Below are 10,393 nucleotides of genomic sequence, written 5' to 3' on the forward strand. Positions count from 1 at the left end.
AAGCGTCAGATTCAAGCTTAGCCAATCCGGAATGAACCCAAATTTTGTATACAAGTTCCAAATGATATATCAAACCTATTCCAACTCCCGGAGCAAAAGTCTGAACCCGATATCATCAAAGTCAACTCCCATTCAAACTTATGAACATTTCAAACCTTTAAATTGTCAGCTTTTGCCAATTAATGCCAAAACCTTCTAGAAACATTCAAATGCAAATCCGGGCATACGCCCAAGTCCAAAATCACTATCTGATCCTAACGGAATCATCAAAATTTCGATCCAAAGTCAAGTATACAAAAGTTAAACTTGGTCAACTCTTCCAACTTAAAGCTTCTAATATGAGAATCATTCTTCCAAATCAATCTCGAATCACTCGAAAACCAAAACCGACAATACACATAAGTCATAATGCATCATACGGAGCTACTCATGCCCTTAAACCATCGAATGGAAAGCAAATGCTCAAAATGACCGATCGGGTCGTTACATCGACGTTATGTGATTGGGCTCAACCTACCGCTGGCAATCTGGTAACCGCAATTTCAGTCCCTCAGATTCAAGCGAAAACATTCCACATCACAAATAACATGTTGCACCTACTGCAGAACAAGGGACTATTCTTTGGTTCCTACCTTGATGATCTACAGCAACACTTGAAGAACTTCTTATCCATTTGTGTAACTCAAAGGCAACCTAATGTGACACCAGAGGCAATTTGACTCTTATTATTTCCACTCACTAGGGAAGCTCAAATATGGTTAAATTCACTCCCCGCCAATTTCATAAACACTTGGGAGGAATTAGTCAAGCAATTCTTGAACAAGTTCTACCCGCCCAACAAGGTTGTGAAGCAGATTGATGCAATTTTGCAGTTCAGACAGAAACCGATGGAAATTCTGCAAGAAACTTGAGAAAGATTCAAAAGATTGCTGGTGAAGTATCCACACCACGGCATTTCGGACCAGATGTTAGGACAGAGGTTCTATATGGGCTTAGCTGATAGTCTGAAGGCTAATGTTGATGCTATAGCTGGTGGAGCATACTTAAGCAAGCCATTCAAAGACTGCAAAATTTTTATGGACAAGATGACTCAGCATTCAGGTTAGATGACAAGGGACGCCACCCTTACCCCGATTGTCCACTCGATAGCTCTGGACCAAAATAAAACAAATGCTAAAAATATTGCTACTCTAATGACCCAGATGCGTTTGTTAACGGAGAAAATAGATGAGATGAGCATAAAGCAGGTTCATATTGTTGACACAACAAATAGAGGACTATGTACCTCGTACATTAATCAGCCATATGTGTGTTCATAGAGTGACGAAAGTGACAAGAGATTCACGGAAGACATGAACTATGGGAACAATTATGGAGGACCAAGGCAAGGTGGGAAGTTGTGGGGTCAACAGAACCAACAATATAGATCCAGCCAGCCAGCCACAATACAATAACAATCTCTAGAGGAGCAAAGTCTAAGAAAGAAGTAAAGATTTTAGAAACTTGTGATTTAAAACAAACCATGAATATTTTTTTGACTATATAAATATTTTGTTAAGACTAAAATAAAAAATTTAAAGTTTATTTTTAAATATAGAAAGATATTATTCATTTTGAAATAGTCTAAAATAAAAAGTGCATTACGTAAATTAGAACCCAGAAGTATATTAATAAAATTATTGACATTATAAAACCTTTTCAACGGTTAACTCCCTCCATTCTTCACTTTATACTTCTATTTCCATTTAATTTATGTGATATTATTTTTTGATTAATTCATTTAAAAAATATATTTTTATATTTAAAAATAATATAATTTTGATTTTTTTTATTTTATCCTTAATAATTTTTTTTATAACCATAACAAATTTATAATATGTCAAATTTTGTGTCGGATGCAAATTATGCCAAGTAAGTTGAATCGAAGGGAATAGTTCATATAACAAATTTTCATAAAAAAATGAAAAACATAGAAAAAACCCTGTCGTAAGAATCCTGAATCGAATTGCTAATTATATGTCAACCTTCCCGATGCATTTTCTGCAACAATTCGTCACATGCTGTGAGTTGATCCCTTCTGCCTCTCCCTTCTCGGGGTGCTAAAACACCCATTCTTATCCATCTACTATCTTCTTTCTATAAATAGCAAAGATAGAATTTAGAAAAATGACCCGTGTTGTACTAATTTAGAAGGAAATTAAGCATATATCTAGATAGAGAAACAGAGAAAATGTTGATGGGGATAACCTTTCAATGCATGATGGACTTGGTAGTAGCTGGTTTTTCCCTAATGATTGGTTTGGGGATTTTCGCTTTCATTGCTTCAATTCTCTGCTCTGCTGCTTTTTACCAGAATGCTAAGCAACTTTCTTGAATCCACACCCCCTTATGGATTTATTAGGTATCAAAATTTGTGCTTTTTTCTTGCTTTATAATTTTTGGGTGTTCGAAATTCTACTTTTCTTGTAAAATTGTACCTTTTTCTTGGAGATTTAAAGTATTAATCTAATTCAATTTAGCTCCGAAACTTAGTCAAATGGAGTATAATCAGCATAATTCAAAATGGTTTTGCTTTAATTTCTGGGATTATTTATGCGACTGGTGATTGAGGATTCATATAGTCGCCTGTAATTAGTTTGGGATTGGGACATTAGTGAAATGATTAATGAGGAATGGATAACCCCAAATAGTTGTGGTTTAATTTGAGGCATCTTATTGTTGTTTATACAATTATACTATCCCCTGGAGAAGATGAGCACTTGAGCAGCAACAGGAGCGGATCTAGTGAATAAGCTTGGGGTTCATCTGAACCCTGTAGCTTCAGCTTAGACCATTTATATGTGTCTAAAAATCACTAAATAAGTAGAAATAATAGATTTTGAACACAGTAAAGTAGTTAAAATGTGGTAGAATTCCGAATCCGGACCCATAAAGTTCAAAATCTGGGATCCGCCTTTGAGTAGCAACTCTTTGTTTGAAGATACATTTAACCTGAAGAAAATATTTCTGGAAAAAAGGCCTTAATTTCATGATTCTCTCAAACTTCAAGTTGGTGGCTGAGTGTATGAAGCAATGAATAACTGCCAGGGTTTATACAATTAGTACTCTAATAATTGCATAGGTTAAACTATGATGGCAAATTTGATTTAAAGTCCCACCTTTTTAACAGATAAGGTCATCTAAGTTACTTCAGGACCAAAACTGTATCAGGATGATGCAAAGTCCCCTTCAAGGTGTAAAAGAAGAATGTGAAACTCTGATATTTTCTTCTCTGCAAATATCATTTTTTGTCATATTCACATTGGAGTTGAACTTATACTGCCTTTACTCATATGTAGACTGCCACCATGTTATTGCTAGTATATAGAGAGAGTTAGATGAGTGTGATACTGATGAAGAACTTGTCAAGTTCTAACAGAATGACTAAAGATTAGTGGTAAATGGAGAAGAAAACAACAATTTGCTAACAAGGAACTCTGATATCCTTATGTACCTCTCATTGGCTCTGTGTTTCAACGTTACAATGCCTTTATGAGCTTGCTCAAACACTCTAATGGATTTGTTTTCAACTGCTCCATGGAGATGTCAAGATTCTTCCATAAACTGATTGAAAATTGGGGTTAGGCAAAAATTTTAAGTGATTGTATCCTCCTTGATGTGAGCTTTCTGTAAAAGTTGTTAGTGTCTTGTGTGCACAGAAATATGCCCTGGATCCATCTAGTTTTAGTTTACAGTATAATACGAGGTTTATGAAAGGGTATATTATATCTGTCACCTAAAGTGCCTAACATTCCCACTGTCTTTAGCATTAAGCAGTGTTTTATATGGTGTAATACTCGAGGCAAACTAGAGTATTGCACTAAGGAGGTCTTTGATCAGACTAAGACAAGTTGGTAGTCCCTTCTCTGTCTTCAATTATGAACTGTAACATAGCCTATAGATGCTAATGACATAAGCACTGACCATGTGAGGTCTTGTATCAGGTAAATAAACTCCCTCCCCTACAATGCAGGTTTTAAAATTTCACTGGGCATGGAAATTAAGATGGAATTATAGTTGTTTTGTACCGAGTAGATCGACAAATATACATCATTTGATAAATAGAACGGTAAACTGTGTAAAAGTGAGTCTTGTAGTAACTTTATTTTCTTATATAATTGGATGGTTTTATTTAGAATGAGAAATGAACAGTATTTTGAACTGAAAAAATGGAGTAATAGGACAATCAGTCTGGATGTATATGCCTATGAAACATCATTACCTATAGGAGAATTTGTAGTCAGTTTGTGGTTTCGGTGAAACTGTAAATCAAATTACCCAGCCTCCATTTAAAACTAGACATCTCTTCCCCACCCCTAGAATAGAACAAGCAGTAAATCTCTTTAAAGACAGAGGAGTTCTGCCCCCAGGGCTTGGTTTAGTGGTAAGAGCATACCTTGTACTTGTGATGTGTGGGTTAGGCGCAGACGGGTCCAAACCTTCCCGCAAACAAAAGGTTGGTGTTTAATTGGAGAAGGGTAGAGGGACGGGTCTATTATCTACCGAGTTTCGAATTGTGCGCCACTAGTCCTTGGGAAATTAGTTGGTAACATCTCCTCATGGTTCCCTCTGGCTGAAACAAAACGAGAATAGGCACCATTCTTTCGAATCTTTGTTCCTTCGCTTGTCATGAAATAATGAAAGAGCTTAGCTTAGAGTACTATTCTAGTGCATTTGTGAATAAACAATAACCCAATGAACCATAGTTTCACTAATTTAGTGATATTACTGCTATTATACTATCCTCAGTGAGGAGGTGTGTGAGGTTGGCAGTCATGGGTCTAAGGAGAGGTAGAGGTAGGCCGAAGAAGTATTGGAGAGAGGTGATTAGACAGGACACGACACATCTTGAACTTACCGAAGACATGACCCTAGATAGAAGGATATGGGAGTCGAGGATTAGAGTAGAAGGTTAGTAGGTAGTCGAGTTTGGGACACCGTATCTGTTGCTTATTTTCCATATCAGTATTATTATTATTATTATCAGTCTGTTATTATCTTATCTCTCGATCTCTATTACTACATGTTGCTTTCATTGCTTCGGTTATCTTATTGCTTTGTTACTTTATTGTTGTTACTGTTCTTATCTCTTCTTATCTGCATTATTCTCAACTCTTTGCTGCTGTTTTCCTTTTCAAACCTGCTTTGAAATGTTTTTCTTTAGCCGAGGGTCTACCGAAATATCCTCTCTACTTCCACAAGGTAGGGGTAAAATATGCGTACACAATACCGTCCCCAGACCCCACATGTGAAAATACATTGAGTATGTTGTTGTTGCTATTATCTCTACGTGCCTATGTGCTTGCCTTCTTTGAAAAAGTTTGGTGGTGTTTTACTTGCTAATGTTATCCCTTCCTAGTGCACAAACTGACTGATTCATGGCTTCATATGCAGAGTAGATATCAACACTACAGAGGTTATTTAAAACCAAAAACAAACATAAAAAAAGATGGCAGACAAAAATTCAAGAAATAAAAGGGGTTTCTCCACTATCCTTTTTGCTTAATCAGGCACTTTTGTTGCTTGTATGCCAGGAGCTGCTGGAGAGATGAACTAACTAATTAGCAGCAACAGTTTTGTTGTTTGTATTTGTAATAGATAGAGAGAAGTATTTGCTCGTAGAAAAAGGCATGTGTATGCAATAGAAGAATGAATATGCAGTTTTGAGACGGCTATTTTCTATTTTATATATTTTTTGTGTTCTAGAAACTTCTTTAATGCTTCTTCAAAATAGCAGCATGCTTCTTTCAATGACATTGATTTTGAAGTTATTGGAATATGCCCTATGGGTGCGCACTTTGCTAATTGCTTTTACATTCTCTGTTCCAACCAAGAGTTTCTCTGTCTACATTTAACAATTTTAAAAAAACAAAGTTTCTCGTCCACACTAAATATTTTATCAAATACAAAGTAGCGAATTGGTGGGTTGATTAGTTTGAACCGAGACTCTAATCGTTGAAGTAGTCCTTTGATCAATGATTTTAGTAGCTTATTCTGAAAATAAAATAAAATGTTAATTATCGCCAAACTAAGAAATTCCAGGAACAATTTATTTCCTTATTCTTATACAGAAGCATTTTCCTCGGCTTATTCTGATACGGACTTTGTTTATACATCAAAGAGGGGGGAAAGTGCACGGTTAGCCCGTAATAAGACATATATTTACTTTTAAGTCACTGTTTAAATGTTTTTAGCCACTGCTTTAATAAATTTTTATCCGTCCGGACGTAAATACCCTTCTGCTGTAATTTGCTGAAACACACGCGGATTGCAGAGAACTTCGCTCAAATTAAGGACCAAGTGTCCTTAATTTTTGAACTTCCAACTCTAAGTTCAGGACCAAGTATCCTTAACTTATGAGCTTGTTACTGTAAGTTCAGGACTAGCTGTCCTTAATTTATGAACTTGTAAGTCTAAGTTTATGACTACATGTCCTTAACTTTTGAACTTGGAACTCGAAGTTCAGGATTACCTGTCCTTAATTTCTATGCTTGTAACTCTAAGTTAAGGACCAAGTGTCCTTAATTTTTGAACTTCCAACTCTAAGTTTAGGACCAAGTGTCCTTAACTTATGAGCTTGTTACTGTAAGTTCAGGACTAGTTGTCCTTAATTTATGAGCTTGTAAGTCTAAGTTAAGGACTACCTATCCTTAGTTTTTGAGCTTGTAACTCTAAGTTTAGGACTACCTGTCCTTAACTTTTGAACTTGTAACTCTAAGTTCAGGACTACATGTCCTTATTTTTTGAACTTGGAACTCTAAGTTCAGGACTACCTGTAAATTCAGTATAAATATTTAATACTTTTTGTATGTTTACAAAGTTGGATTTATTTTGTAGGATTTGTTGAACATGTTCTTCAGCGATGTATACAAGCCAGTTCCAAACAAGTACAACTTGGTATTAGCTATGTTGTGGCGTCACCCAGAGAATGTGAAACTTGAGAAGGTGAAAATTGTTCACTACTGTGCGGCGGGGTCAAAGCCATGGAGGTACACTAGCAAGGAAGAGAATATGGACAGAAAAGAGATAGAAGAAAGGGTAACACATTCTTTTCATATTAATTTTAATAAACTAGTGGCTACTTTTGCTCAGCATTAAAAATGCTGGATAAAAAGTAAATACCTCTTTAAAAAGTGGCTACCCCACGCAATTTCTACACAAAGAGGTGTACTATGGGGTTGAGGCAGGGTTTTGGTGCTGATTTAATTTACCGAGATGTGTTATTCCTATTGATATTGATAAAAGCAGACTAAGTATTGTTACGTGTTTGTCCTGACTTTCTTACTATATTTGATTTTCTTTTTTTAAGAAAATGGCTTATTTGGGTTTTTCTTTTTCTTAGACGAAATTATAAATCTCTCATATTTGGCTAGTTATTTTCTTGGAGGAAAAGGTTTTAAACTTCTATAAATTGAGCATCATTCCTTCTCATTCAGTAGTATCCACAATATAGCAATATGAGATTTGAAAGTCTTGTTTAGGGGGGGAGAATTTCAGGATAAGTGTTAGTCTGCCACTTGTGTTTGCCTCTTCGTGAGGTTGTTCTCTCGATTTTTTTTATTCTCTTCTATATAGTGGATTACTCCTCTTCGCCTGTGGATGTAGGTCAAATTGACCGAGCCACGTTAAATGTGTGTGTCTCTTTTTGGTATATTTCTCTTTCATTATCTGATTTATCGTCGTTGACGATTTGCTTTACTAGCTTCCGCATGACACCTGATTATTTCGATCATAACAAGTGGTAACAGCGAGGTTCAAGACATGTTCATTTAGGCAGATTTAGTTCTAACCGCAACCTATTTGACGGTAATCATAATTTTTATCTCAGAAATTTGACCGGAGTGCTACTCACGTTGAGACAAACTTTCTGGTGGAGATTTGGAGATGCGGCTTGCTGAAGATTATGTGAAGAAGATGGATCAAGTTTATCTTGTCAGAAAATTCATGCCAAGGGGGAGAATTATTAGGTGTTTGTCCTGACTTTCTTACCATATTTGGGTTTTCCTTTCTTTTGAAGGAAATGGCTGCATATTTATCATATTTGGGTTTTTCTTTTTCTTAGAAGGAAATTATAAATCTCCCATATTTGGCTAGTCCTTTTTGTTAGAGGAAAAAGTTTTAGACTTTTATAAATTGAGGATCCTTCCATCTCATTCAGTAGTATCCATAATGTAGCCATATGAGTTTGAGAGTCTTGTTTAGGGGGAGATTTTCGGGATAAGTGTTAGGCTGCCACTTGTGTTGGTCTCTTCGTGAGGTTGTTCTCTCGATATTTTGTACTCTCTTTTATATAGTAGATCGCTCATTTGCGGCCATGGATGTAGGTCAAATTGACCAAAACACGTTAAATATTTGTATCTCTATTGGTATATGTCATGACCCAAAAATTTCACCACAAGCGTCGTATCTAAGACTAAGTAAGCCGATTATAATCATAATTCAAGCCATTTTTTTTATAAAGATATAATTTAATACACGTGTCGAAACCAAAAGTGAAAATAATTTTAAAAACCTCCCAAGACTGGTAGTACTGAGTCACGAACTCTAACTGAATACATGAAATGATCGCAAGGATCAAATACTCAATACTGTTTGAATAATAAATAACATTACAATAAAATGAAAAGACTCCAAGGAACTGCGACGACCAAGCAGCTCTACCTTGAATCCTTGCGATCCCACTCTAACTCTGTCCGAGTTCGATATCTCCAATACCTGGCTCTGCACAAAAATATGCAGAAGTATAGTATGAGTACACCATGGTCGGTACCCAGTAAGTATCAAGACTAACCTCAGTGGAGTAGAGACGAGGTACAGTCAAGACACTCACTAATCTAATAACTTGTGCAATATGATATACAAAATAATAGAAAATAAATAGCAGTGATAGCAACACAAATCAACTAGTGATTTAAACAACAAGGCAACAGGAATACCGTAAAATATTACTCAAGCGAATAATAAACACAGGTACAACCAATTAATCAAGTCATTTCAATATACATCTTTTATCGATAAGTTTTTCAATAAAAGTCTCTAGAATATAATCCTTTTCAATAAATATATTTCGAATATACTTCCTTCAAATAAATATCCTTCCATTATAATTCTTTCAAATAAATATCTTTCGAATATAATTCTTTCAAGTAAATATCTTTCAAATATAATTCTTTCAAGTAAATATCTTTCAAATATACTTCTTTCAAGTAATTATCTTTCTAATACAGTTCTTTCAAATAAATATCTTTCTAATATAATTCTTTCAAGTAAATATCCTTCCAATATAATTTTTTCAAGTAAATATCTTTCAAGTAAATATCTTTCTAATATAATTCTTTTAAATAAAAGTCACCTTGTGACACCTCATTTAACTTTCCTGGCGTAAGAAATATATTCAACGTATCACATCAAATGGCACGGCAATACCTTCGTGCACTTGTCTCATTCTCACCCAATACATATATGTAGATCAAATCAATTGGTACGGTAACACCCTTCGTGCATTTATATCTTTCTCACCGTACATATATATAACAGTACTAACTAGGTGGGAGAAATGCCAATAACAATAAAAGAAATAAAGTGGATACACACAGGAAGCAACAACGACTACAAGTCACATAGAAAACAAAGGTGCACAATAACATCTCAAGATAAAGGCATGAATATATACACAACAAAACGATATCACAATATAATGTATGTCCCTCATCCTCGCCTGCACGGAAACACCCTTCGTGCCATGAATATATGATAATATAAAAATAATTGTACGGCATCACCCTTCGTGCTTTTACTCTCATCCTCACCTGATATATAAATGAAATAGCACGGCATCACCCTTCGTGCTTTACACTCTCAAATGGCACGACATCACCCTTCGTGCTTTACACTCTCCCTCACATGATAATATAGTTCAAATGGCACGGCATCACCCTTCGTGCATTACACTCTTCCTTACCAAGCACATGTATATCATTAACAATCAAGGTAGGAAGCATAAATAACATCAAGGAGAGTGTTTAAACCACAGCACAATACAACAATTCATATCACAATTTGCCACTGACCAAAACCAAATTCCAAATATGTAGCAGAATCAATAAATTCTTCAACAAATAGCCCAAGGCTCCACAAAACGTATATAAAACCTAAAAACAATCAACAGAGGTGAAAAATACTCAGTATAGGGCAACACCTTCATCAATCCAAATTCTTGATAATTATATTAACTCCTCAATTTAAACTTATTTAATAAATATTTGCAGATAAGGATTCCATCATGAATTTAATTTCAAGAAAAATATCAAATCAACAAACACACGTAATTCACATAAAATCCAAATGACAATAA

At 35.2% G+C, this 10,393-nt stretch overlaps 1 long non-coding RNA gene across 1 annotated transcript; it reads left to right on the forward strand.

Annotated features, from left to right (window-relative positions):
• The first annotated feature begins 1,911 nt into the window (after positions 1 to 1,911).
• On the forward strand, positions 1,912 to 5,816 carry LOC104111635 (uncharacterized). The gene is made up of 2 exons (XR_689762.4): positions 1,912 to 2,401; positions 5,434 to 5,816. It is a non-coding gene; the product is annotated as an uncharacterized lncRNA (long non-coding RNA).
• Positions 5,817 to 10,393: the final 4,577 nt, after the last annotated feature.

The sequence above is a fragment of the Nicotiana tomentosiformis genome, chromosome 4, assembly GCF_000390325.3.
Source record: "Nicotiana tomentosiformis chromosome 4, ASM39032v3, whole genome shotgun sequence".
NCBI classification, from domain to species: Eukaryota; Viridiplantae; Streptophyta; class Magnoliopsida; order Solanales; family Solanaceae; genus Nicotiana; species Nicotiana tomentosiformis.